We start from the raw sequence: 12673 nt of genomic DNA on the forward strand, positions 1-12673 counted from the left end.
CTTCAAGTTTGTGTTTTGGCTCTAAAAATAAAAATAGAACAAATTAAAATTTGAGCAAACATTATTAATAAAAAACTGCTTGTCTGTAAATATTATTGTCTTGGAACTTGAAGAATTATATGAATAAACTGAATTCCTTCTAGTCCTTCTAGTTTCATGGGTTTTTTTTCCCTTTTGTGTTTCTTGACTAATACGGAAATATATGGATGATCTTTGGTTTGTGCATACAGTCATTGCAAGAAAAAGAGCCCACAGATTGCTGACCAAAGGAGGTTAAATAAGCTGTTGGGCATCCTTCTATTCCAGCTGCTTCTGCCTTCACCTCCTCCTTCCCTTTCCCGACTCTGACAAACTTCCTTCCTGCCCAGAGTTCACAGGACCAGCCCAAGTCCCTGCCCTCATGCCCTTCTCGCTCCAGTCAAGACAGCCAAGTATCAAATACATAAGTAATTTATTTCACATTCTGAGAATTGACACATACAAAATAAAGTAATGCAGTAGAGCCTGACTGCATGACCCATAAGCTGAGCAATTCAGGGGGGCCTCTTCGATGAGGTAATCAAATTAACTTCATATATTTTAATTCTGTCACTGTGCCTTCTGTTAATATACCTAGTATAAAAGTGCTTCTAAAACTTGAATTCTGAATCCAGCCAAATGTAAGGCTATACTTTCATTTCTCTGAAGAGAGAATTCCTCAAAAAAGTTTTTTGGTAAACTTGAATATATAAACTTTTAGAGATATGTATGTTTAAATGTCAATTGTATGTTATATTAAAATGCATTAACTCATAAACAGATGGATTCTAGTCCTCTTATGCATATTTGGGACTTCCCTGGTGGCTCAGACAGTAAAGCATCTGCCTCCAATGCGGGAGACCCGGGTTCAGTCTCTGGGTCGGGAAGATCTCCTGGAGAAGGAAATGGCAACCCACTCCAGTATTCTTGCCTGGAAAACCCCATTGATGGAGGAGCCTGGTGGGCTACAGTCCATGGGGTCGCAAAGAGTCAGACACGACTGAACAACTTCACTTTCATTTTTATGCACATTTGACATCATCAGATCCTTTTGGAGCCCTGTTACAGAGCTTTCCAAAGTATATCATCCTCACTTCTAAATTCTTTGAGATATATGCTTTCTAAACCTGGGTATGTATCTAAAATTGCTTTTGGTTGAAGTCATTTCAAGTTAATTTCCTTCCCAAAGACCTTCCTTAAAGTAATGATTGAAGACTTCAAACTAAAGTAAGCCTCCATATTATTCTCAATGGGAATAATTTTAGGAGAAAAACTGACTTGCATTCAAGTATATGTGGTATTTTAAAGCTATTAAAATTTTTTACAGGCATAGTTTGATTTCAGTTCTTACCATATTGATATTGCTTTAGTAGTGTTAAACTCCCAGTTATCAATGTAGTTTGAAAAAAAGCAATGTGGAGGAAGAAAATTAAATTATTTTTACAAGACAAGCATTCCTTAAATTACATCTGATGGACACAGTTCTAAGAGGAGTGACTGAAGATTCATTAAAGAATCCCTCTGGTATTTATAAGAAGTCTCCTTTAAAATACCCTGTGGAACCCTTAAAACACACTGCATTCTTACTTGTCACAGGCAACTGCATTTATCTTAGGATTTATAAGTCTATATTTAATCTATTTTCCTTGGATAGGTAAGAATAATTTAGATCTATGACAGATTCATTTCTTTTTCTTAAATGTGAGAATCTATGTTTTGACTGGTATAGTCAGTTGAGCATGTTTGGTTATTTGAAGGTTGTGTTCAGTCAGCAGTGAACATCTGATTTGTGCTTAAAGTATGCTGTTTCGCTTGTGTGCATGCATCAACTAATCTTTATATCAGCCCCATAAAGGCAAATGTTACTCCCTTCTTTTATAAATGAATTCATGCAGAAGGCCCTTCAAGATATTTTGCCCTTCGAGTCATCTTTGTGAACATCAGTTAATAGTCTTCAGTATTGTTGGTTTGAAAAGAATATAAGACCTATCACAGTGTTACTTGCTTTCTAATTCCAGTCATCAGCTTGTTAACATGATACATATAATCCCTTGAAAATTGTGAATACATAGTGTGCAAAGAGCAATACAGTAACTTGAGACTTTTCACACTTAAGAAACAATTGCTCTATGTGCATACAAATCTAGTCCCTTGGCAAAGATCATTTTAGTTGTACTGAGAAGTGAATTATTTTTCATATTGAGAGTTATGCTAAATCAAGTAGTTAATAACTCCTAATCCACTGATTCCCAACCAAGGTGTTTACAACTACATCTGAATATTAATGAAAACAATTTCCTCAAAATTGGCTGTGTTCCCACTTTGTCTCTTCAAATGTTATCCTGAAGATTATCCTCCAGTAAGCTTTGGTGAAAGGCAGACTGTCTACTTTCCATCCCTCCCTCACTTCTGTGACAAGACCATTCATTTCTGTGACAGTTTCTTAAAGATACACCCACCCTCTTAACCTTTCATACAGGTCAGTCATAAAAATGTTTCAGATATGTCATCTATTGAAAATGAACACAGAACCTGCTGAGTCAGCTAGGTTACTTTTGTGGTCTTCCACTTGGTGGAATTTTTCAGGGCAAAATATTAGGACAGACTAAAGACTAATTTTATTGCCTGGCTTTCTGGGTTCTTGACCCAGGAACCAGCAATAATGAAAAAATTTTTCTTACAACCTCTACTCGTATCCATCGGATGACAAAGTAAAAAAATCTGTTAATGAATGATACTTCATCATGAGTGTTTCTTTTGGATCAAACCCTCCCAGCACATCAATGTGTTCACCAACTTGGAAGCTCCACAGAGATGGAGTGACCGGAGTTTTTATTGGAATTTAATTACATGAATGTGTAATTACATCCTTGCTCACACAGATGAGTTCAGTCCCCAGCCCTATGACCTCCCCTAAGGTCAGGCTTTTCATACTCTTCATGGGGTCCTCAAGGCAAGAATACTGAAGTGGTTTGCCAGTCCCTTCTCCAGTGGACCACATTCTGTCCGACCTCTCCACCATGACCCGCCCATCTTGGGTGGCCCCATGGGCATGGCTTAGTTTCATTGAGTTAGACAAGGCTGTGGTCCTAGTCTGATTAGATTGACTAGTTTTCTGTGATTATGGTTTCAGTGTGTCTGCCCTCTGATGCCCTCTTGCAACACCTACCGTCTTACTTGGGTTTCTCTTACCTTAGACGTGGGGTATCTCTTCACGGCTGCTCCAGCAAAGCACAGCTGCTGCTCCTTACATTGGACGAGGGGTATCTCCTTACCACCACCCTTCCTGACCTGAATGTGGAATAGCTCCTCTAGGCCCTCCTGTGCCTGCGCAGCCACCGCTCCAGGTCAGTAAGTGCCCAATATGCTACTGGAGATCAGTGGAGAAATAACTCCAGAAAGAATGAAGGGATGGAGCCAAAGCAAAAACAATACCCAGTTGTGGATGTGACTGGTGATAGAAGCAAGGCCCGATGCTGTAAAGAGCAATATTGCATAGGAACCTGGAATGTCAGGTCCATGAACCAAGGCAAATTGGAAGTGGTCAAACAAGAGATGGCAAGGGTGAACATCGACATTCTAGGAATCAGGAAACTAAAATGGACTGGAATGGGTGAATTTAACTCAGATGACCATTATGTCTACTACTGCGTGCAGGAATCCCTCAGAAGAAATGGAGTAGCCATCATGGTCAACAAAAGAGTCCAAAATGCAGTCTTGGATGCAGTCTCAAAAATGACAGAATGATCGCTGTTTGTTTCCAAGGCAAACCATTTAATATCACAGTAATCCAAGTCTATGCCCCAAGCAGTAACACTGAGAAAGCTGATGTTGAACGGTCCTAAAAAGACCTACAGGACCTTTTAGAACTAACACCCAAAAAAGATATCCTTTTTATTATAGGGGACTGGAATGCAAAAGTAGGAAGTCAAGAAACACCTGGAGTAACAGGCAAATTTGGCCTTGGAATGAAGCAGGGCAAAGACTAATAGAGTTTTGCCAAGAAAATGCACTGGTCATAGCAAACACCCTCTTCCAACAACACAAGAGAAGACTCAACACATGGACATCACCAAATGGTCAACAACAAAATCGGATTGATATATTTTTTGCAGCCAAAGATGGAGAAGCTGTATACAGACAACAAAAACAAGACCAGGAGCTGACTGTGGCTCAGATCATGAACTCCTTTTTGCCAAATTCAGACTTAAACTGAAGAAAGTAGGGAAAACCACTAGAGCATTCAGGTATGACCTAAATCAAATCCCTTATGATTATACAGTGGAAGTGAGAAATAGATTTAAGGGCCTAGATCTGATAGATAGAATGCCTGATGAATTATGAACGGAGGTTCGTGACATTGTACAGGAGACAGGGATCAAGACCATCCCCATGGAAAAGAAATGCAAAAAAGCAAAATGGCTGTCTGAGGAGGCCTTACAAATAGCTGAGAAAAGAAGAGAAGTGAAAAGCAAAGGAGAAAAGGGAAGATATAAGCATCTGAATGCAGAGTTCCACAGAATAGCAAGAAGAGATAAGAAAGCCTTCAGCGATCAATGCAAAGAAACAGAGGCAAACAACAGAATGGGAAAGACTAGAGATCTCTTCAAGAAAATTAGAGATACCAAGGGAACATTTCATGCAAAGATGGGCTCGATAAAGGACAGAAATGGTCTGGACCTAACAGAAGCAGAAGATATTAAGAAGAGGTGGCAAGAATACACTGAAGAACTGTACAAAAAAAATCTTCACAACCAAGATAATCATGATGGTGTGATCACACACCTAGAGCCAGACAACCTGGAATATGAAGTCAAGTGGGCCTTAGGAAGCACTATGAACAAAGCTAGGGGAGGTGATGGAATTCCAGTTGAGCTGTTTCAAATCCTGAAAGATGATGCTGTGAAAGTGCTGCACTCAGTATGCCAACAAATTTGGAAAACTCAGCAGTTGCCATAGGACTGGAAAAGGTCAGTTTTCATTCCAATCCCAAGGAAAGGCAATGCCAAAGAATGCTCAAACTACCGCACAATTGCACTCATCTCACACGCTAGTAAAGTAATGCTCAAAATTCTCCGAGCCAGGCTTCAGCAATATGTGAACCGTGAACTTCCAGATGTTCAAGCTGGTTTTAGAAAAGGCAGAGGAACAAGAGATCAAATTGCCAACATCTGCTGGATCAAGGAAAAAGCGAGAGAGTTCCAGAAAAACATCTATTTCTGCTTTATTGACTATGCCAAAGCCTTTGACTGTGTGGATCACAATAAACTGTGGAAAATTCTGAGAGAGATGGGAATACCAGACCACCTGACCTGCCTCTTGAGAAACCTGTATGCAGGTCAGAAGGCAACAGTTAGAACTGGACATGGAACAACAGACTGGTTCCAAATAGGAAAAGGAGTACGTCAAGGCTGTATATTGTCACCCTGCTTATTTTACTTGTATGCAGAGTACATCATGAGAAACGCTGGGCTGGAAGAAGCACAAGCTGGAATCAAGATTGCCGGAAAAATATCAATAATCTCAGATATGCAGATGACACCACCCTTAAGGCAGAAAGTGAAAAGGAACTAAAAAGCCTCTTGATGAAAGTGAAAGAGGAGAGTGAAAAAGTTGGCTTAAAGCTGAACATTCAGAAAACGAAGATCATGGCATCTGGTCCCATCACTTCATGGGAAATAGATAGGGAAACAGTGGAAACAGTGTCAGACTTCATTTTTGGGGGCTCCAAAGTCCCTGCAGATGGTGATTGCAGCCATGAAATTAAAAGACGCTTACTCCTTGGAAGAAAAATTATGACCAACCTAGATAGCATATTGAAAAGCAGAGACATTACTTTGCCAACAAAGGTCCGTCTAGTCAAGGCAATGGCTTTTCCAGTGGTCGTGTATGGATGTGGGAGTTGACTGTGAAGAAAGCTGAGTGCTGAAGAAGTGATGCTTTTGAACTGTGGTGTTGGAGAAGACTCTTGAGTGTCCCTTGGACTGCAAAGAGATCCAACCAGTCCATTCTGAAGGAGGTCAGCCCTGGGATTTCTTTGGAAGGAATGATGCTAAAGCTGAAACTCCAGTACTTTGGCCACCTCATGCGAAGAGTTGACTCACTGGAAAAGACTCTGATGGTGGGAGGGATTGAGGGCAGGAGGAGAAGGGGATGACAGAGGATGAGATGGCTGGATGGCATCACTGACTCAATGGATGAGTCTGAGTGAACTCTGGGAGTTGGTGATGGACAGGGAGGCCTGGCCTGCTGTGACTCATGGGGTTGCAAAGAGTCGAACATGACTGAGCGACTGAACTGAACTGAAGGTCAGTCTGGCTCAAAGTTGGCTGGCCTGACATGGGGTTGATCTTCCTGGTGACCAGCCCCCATCCTGAGTCACCTCATCAGTATAACAGATACCCTCACTCCAAATATGAAGGATTTTGGCTGCTCTGTGCCAGCTGGTGATTTAGTTGCTAAGTCTGGTCTGACTTTTGTGACCCCACAGACTGCCTGCCAGGCTCCTCTGTCCATAGAATTTTCCAGGTAAGAATACTGAAGCGGGTTCCAGGAACCAGGGACAAAGGCCAGATATATTCTTTATTATAGCATTGCTGCTTATAAAAAACATAAATGGAGAGATGAACCTCATACTTGAATATTGGACAGAGATTCACCAGATGATAATACTAATAAAGTTACATTAAGGAAAAATTTCAGAGCAATAATTTATAAAGTTAATATTACTATGAATACATAATATGTAAATATATTATACAAAATACTAAAGTGTAATACAAAATACTAAAGTGTAGTTCAAAATTGGAAAAAAAATTGCATAATTTTGGAAATCCAGAAATGGACAAATGGGATTATTATGGGAGATTTTTCACCTTATTGACCTGTGACAGTAGATTGAGTAAAGCCATAGAAAAAATGACAATATATACAAACAGGCTCAGAGGAACTTTCGTCATTCTAGCATTTCAGTGTTATGATGAGTGGGCTCATGTGGAAAAACATGAAGCAGTTTCAGGTGATTTAATCTCAGTATCTGTTGACTCATAGATTATTGCTGGATACTCCTCTCAAATGTTCTCCATGTTTTTGTTTTATGTATCTCCCCAGAAACAGCTGTCAGAATCTCAAGCGATACATTAAGTGAAATATTTCACTTCTGCCTGTACTTAATGTATTTCCTGCTTTTAATTCTTAGCCACAGTATCTTGCTGTATGGTACTCACAGTTGCAAACAGAATCACATGTTACTGTCCTCCCCTTTGGTCATCACTTTTTGGTTAATTGTATCCATGTTTCTGTTTGATCACTCGAGGTCTTTCTGGTTTCGTTTCCAGTAACCCTTAGCCTTCAGATCTTAACTTTCAAAGTGTATCTCAAGCCTAAGTTTTAAACAACAATTTTATTATTTTTAAGTGAATAATAACCATTTAGTTTTGACATTTGCTTCCTACCTTGCCAGTCCATTTTAGGACTTATAAATGTAGCAGGATGTTTCCTAATTACTCACTGGATTTTGGCATCTTCATTTCCTTGAGAGGTCAGGTGAGAACCCCTGTGTGTTTGTAGTACTCTCTTCTTCACCTACCCATCAGCCATTATCCTTAGTCATAAATGCGTTCTTTTCTGGATCTTACTGAGATTTAAAATTTTTTTTCAAAATTTAAAATTTAAGTTATTTTATAGTTATAAAATGACTTTGTAGTCATTGTAAAAATTTCACCAACACAGTAGAGAATTCCAATACAATAGAGAATAAAAATCTGACAAAACCTCTACATCTCTTCCCAAGAAATAGCACCTATTCCTATTTAGAGGAATATCCTTCTAGTTATTTTCTCTGTGGCATATTTGTATGTGTGTGGTTTTACAGGAATGAGACCGTGCTATTTGGGCAGTCTCTTTTTCACCATTTAATATAATATAGAGAGCTTTTAATAGCAATACATACAAGGCAATTTATATTTTGATACCCATCTGGAATTCCAACAAATGTATTCCTTGGCTGTTAACCAAACCCTGATTTCAGATACTGGAAGGAGAGTGCTTGAAATTAAGGGGTGATACATCCCTGCTCCAGACCTAGGGAATTATTAGCAAATGAATAATACAGTCATAGTAATCTAGTTTTAGGAAAAAATGAAAAAAGCAGAAATGCGAATTAAAAATACACTGAGATACTATTTCTCACCTGTCGTATTGGTTCTGATTCGAAGCTGGACCATGTTCTCTGTTGGAGAAGCTGTAGGAAAACAGGCCCTCTTCATACTGCCTGTGGGCATGTATAAACAGGTACAACATCTAAAGACAGTTTTCAATATTTAATGAAACTACATATGCCTTTAATCTCTGACCTACTTCCAGGGATTTACTCTGATGGAAACTCTCCACTAATGTAAAAATATAAATGTATTACTTGTAATTGGAAAATCTTGGAAATTATAAAAATCTCCAAACAAGACATTGATTGAGGAAACTGTTATACACACCAATGGAAGACCATGAATTTGTAAACAGAAAATGAACAATCCATAGGAACCATTAAGGAGTGTTTTCTGTGAAATATATAATATTTTTGACATGAATACATAAAATGTATTACCCATTGCATAAGAAAAAATATATGTGCATATTTTTGCATAAAAGAACAGTACAAATGGAAAATAGTGAAGTTGATTACTACAAAGAGTAAAGGAGAAAAGAGTGAAAGGGGTGTAAGAAAAACGTTTTCTGAATTCACCTTTTAGTATAAACTTTACTTTGAGAAGTTCCTGTAATGTTCTATAGACCAAAAAGAAAATTAAATCAATAAGAATGGGAGTAAAACTATATGCAAGCAGAAATAAATTAGCCATTAAATGACTCCTATAACCACAGTGAAATGAAGGGTGGGGAGAGACCAAACTAAAGTAAGTTGAGCACAGCCCTTGGGCCATAAACCCTCATTCTAAGGAGATTTGATTGAATCTAAGATGTCATTGGTTGTAGGGTGGGACTCAATTTCAGAGATGTTAAGCTGCGAGAAAATGGAATCTTATATGGGACGATGAAAATTAGAATTCAATCAATAATCCAGATAATTCAAGTGTATCCAAACAGGACTTCCCTGGTGGTCTAGTGGTTGACTCTGTGGACCCCTAGTTGGGGAACTAAGATCCCACCTGTCAAGTGGCCAAAGGGGGGAAAACTTTTTTAAAGTATCAGAATAAGAATGCAAGGGATTTCAGAAATGCTTTGCATTCCTATACACTAACAATGAGAAGACACAAAGAAAAATTAAGGAAACAATTCCATTCACCATTGCAACGAAAAGAATAAAATACTTAGGAATAAATCTACCTAAAGAAACAAAAGACCTATATATAGAAAACTATAAAACACTGATGAAAGAAAGATGACACAAATAGATGGAGAAATATACTGTGTTCATGGATCAGAAGAATCAATATAGTGAAAATGAGTACACTACCCAAAGCAATCTATAGATTCAATGCAATCCCTATCAAGCTACCAATGGTATTTTTCAGAGAACTAGAACAAATAATTTCACAATTTGTATGAAAATACAAAAAAAACCTCGAATAGCCAAAGCAATCTTGAGAAGAATGGAATTTGAGGAATCAACCTGCCTGACTTCAGACTATACTACAAAGCTACAGTCATTAAGACAGTATGTTACTGGCACAAAGACCACGCACCTATAGACACCTTATCTTTGACAAAGGAGGCAAGAATATACAATGGAGAAAAGACAATCTTTTTAACAAGTGGTGCTGGGAAAACTGGTCAACCACTTGTGAAAAAATGAAACTAGAACACTTTCTAACACCATATACAAAAACAAACTCAAAACGGATTAAAGATCTAAATGTGAAACCAAAAACTATAAAACTCCTAGAGGAGGACATAGACAAAACACTCTCTGATATAAATCACAGCAGGATCCTCTATGACCCACCTCCCAGAGTAATGGAAATAAAAGCAAAAATAAACAAATGGGACCTAATTAAAAGCTTTTGCACAATGAAGGAAACCATAAAGAAGGTGAAAAGACAGCCTTCAGAATGGGAGAAAATAATAGCAAATGAAACAACTGACAAAGAATTACTCTCAAAAATATACAAGCAGCTCATGCAGCTCAATTCCAGAAAAATAAGTGACCCAATCAAAAATGGGCCAAAGGACTGAACAGACATTTCTCCAAAGAAGACATATGGATGGCTAACAAATACATGAAAAGAGCCTCAACATCACTCATTATCAGAGAAATGCAAATCAAAACCACAATGAGGCACCATCTCACACTGGTCAGAATGGCTGCTATCCAAAAATCTACAAACAATAAATGCTGGAGAGGGTATGGAGAAAAGGGAACCCTCTTACACTGTTGGTGGGAATGCAAACTAGTCCAGCCACTATGGAGAACAGTGTGGAGATTCCTTAAAAAACTGGGAACAGAACTGCCATACAGTCCAGCAATCCCACTGCTGGGCATACACACCAAGGAAACCAGAATTGAAAGAGACACGTGTACCCCAGTGTTCATCGCAGCACTGTTTATAATAGCCAGGACATGGAAGCAACCTAGATATCCATCAGCAGATGAATGGATAGGAAAGCTGTGCTACATATACACAATGGAGTATTACTCAGCCATTAAAAAGAAAGCATTTGAATCAGTTCTAATGAGGTGGATGAAACTGGAGCCTATTATACAGAGTGAAGTAAGCCAGAAAGAAAAACACCAACACAGTATACTAACGCATATATATGGAATTTAGAAAGATGGTAACGATAACCCTGTATGCGAGACAGCAGAAGAGACACAGATGTATAGAACAGTCTTTTGGACTCTGTGGGAGAGGGTGAGGGTGGGATGATTTGGGAGAATGGCATTGAAACATGTATAATATCATATATGAAATGAATAGCCAGTCCAGGTTCAATGCAGGGTACTGGATGCTTGGGGCTGGTGCACTGAGATGACCCAGAGGGATGGTACGGGCAGGGAGGAGGGAGGGGGGTTCAGGATGGGGAACACGTGTATACCTGTGGTGGATTCATGTTGATGTATGGCAAAACCAATAAATATTGTAAAGTAATTAACCTCCAAATAAATTTATATTAAAAAAAAAGAAAGCTGTGGTACATGTACACAATGGAATATTACTCAGCCATTAAAAAGAATACACTTGAATCAGTTCTAATGAGGTGGATGAAATTGGAGCCTATTATACAGAGTGAAGTAAGCCAGAAAGAAAAACACCAATACAGTATACTAATGCATATATATGGAATTTAGAAAGATGGAATGATGACCCTATATGCAAGACAGCAAAAGAGACACAGATGTAAAGAATAGTCTTTTGGACTCTGTGGGAGAAGGCAAGGGTGGGATGAGTTGAGAGAACAGCATTGAAACATTTATATTATCATATGTAAAATAGATCACCAGTCCAGGCTCGATGCGTAAGACAGGGCACTCAGGGCCAGTGCACTGGGATGATCCTGAGGGATGGGATGGAGAGGGAGGCGGGAGGGGGGTTCAGGATGGGGGACACATGTACATCCATGGCTGATTCATGTCAATGTAGGGCAAAACCCACTACATTATTGTAAAGTAATTAGCCTGCAATTAAACTAATTAATTTTTTTTAAGTATCAGAATAAATGCCAAGAAATGCTGCTCAGGCTAAGGGCTCTTCTGATATTTATGATAAGTAATAAAGAAAAGTATGTGTGTGTTAGGGGAAATAGTGGATTATTGTTTAATCGGTACAGAGATTCTGTTTGGGATGATGAAAAAGTACTGAAATGATTGTCATAAGTGTTGCTCAACACTGTGAGTGTTCCTAATGCTATTGAATTATATGTTTTAAAAGGGTTAAAATAGTAAATATATTTTACCACAATTCAAAATTTGCCTGCAAAAAATTATTGTAAGGAAATTTTAGTAGAAAATTTAGAGTAAACCCTGTATGTCATTTATATATGTATATAAAATACATAATAAGAGACCCATGTAATTTTGAGGCAGAGGAGGCATTTTAAATCTCCTTAAAAGTTATTGACAGGACTGGTGGCAGAGCATAACAGACCATGGGTCTGGCTACCCAGTTTCATTTCCCAGCTCTGAATGTTTGGGCCCAGGCCCCTCACTTATTTTCTCTACCTCAGTACCCTCATTTAATTAATTGAAACTATAATGATAGCACCTACCTCATAAGATTGCAGTGACACAACTAAATGAGATAACAATCTAAGAAGTTAGAATACTGTCTGGCATAAGAAATACTCTTATTATGAATGGCAAGACTCTTATAAACAAACATAAAATCCAAGGAATACTCTGTGTGAAATATTGAAACAAGTATGTCAAACAGCCTCGAAATCAATCATAAGGATGTGAAAAAGCTGCTGCTACTGCCAAGTCACTTCAGTCGTGTCCGACTCTGTGCAACCCCATAGACAGCAGCCCACCAGGCTCCCCCGTCCCTGGGATTCTCCAGGCAAGAACACTGGAGTGGGTTGCCATTTCCTTCTCCAATGCATGAAAGTGAAAAGTGAAAGGGAAGTCGCTCAGTCGTGTCCCACCCTTAGCATGGACTGCGGCCTACCAGGCTCCTCCATCCATGGGATTTTCCAGGAAAGAGTA

This window comes from Capra hircus, chromosome 27, assembly GCF_001704415.2.
Source record: "Capra hircus breed San Clemente chromosome 27, ASM170441v1, whole genome shotgun sequence".
NCBI classification, from domain to species: Eukaryota; Metazoa; Chordata; class Mammalia; order Artiodactyla; family Bovidae; genus Capra; species Capra hircus.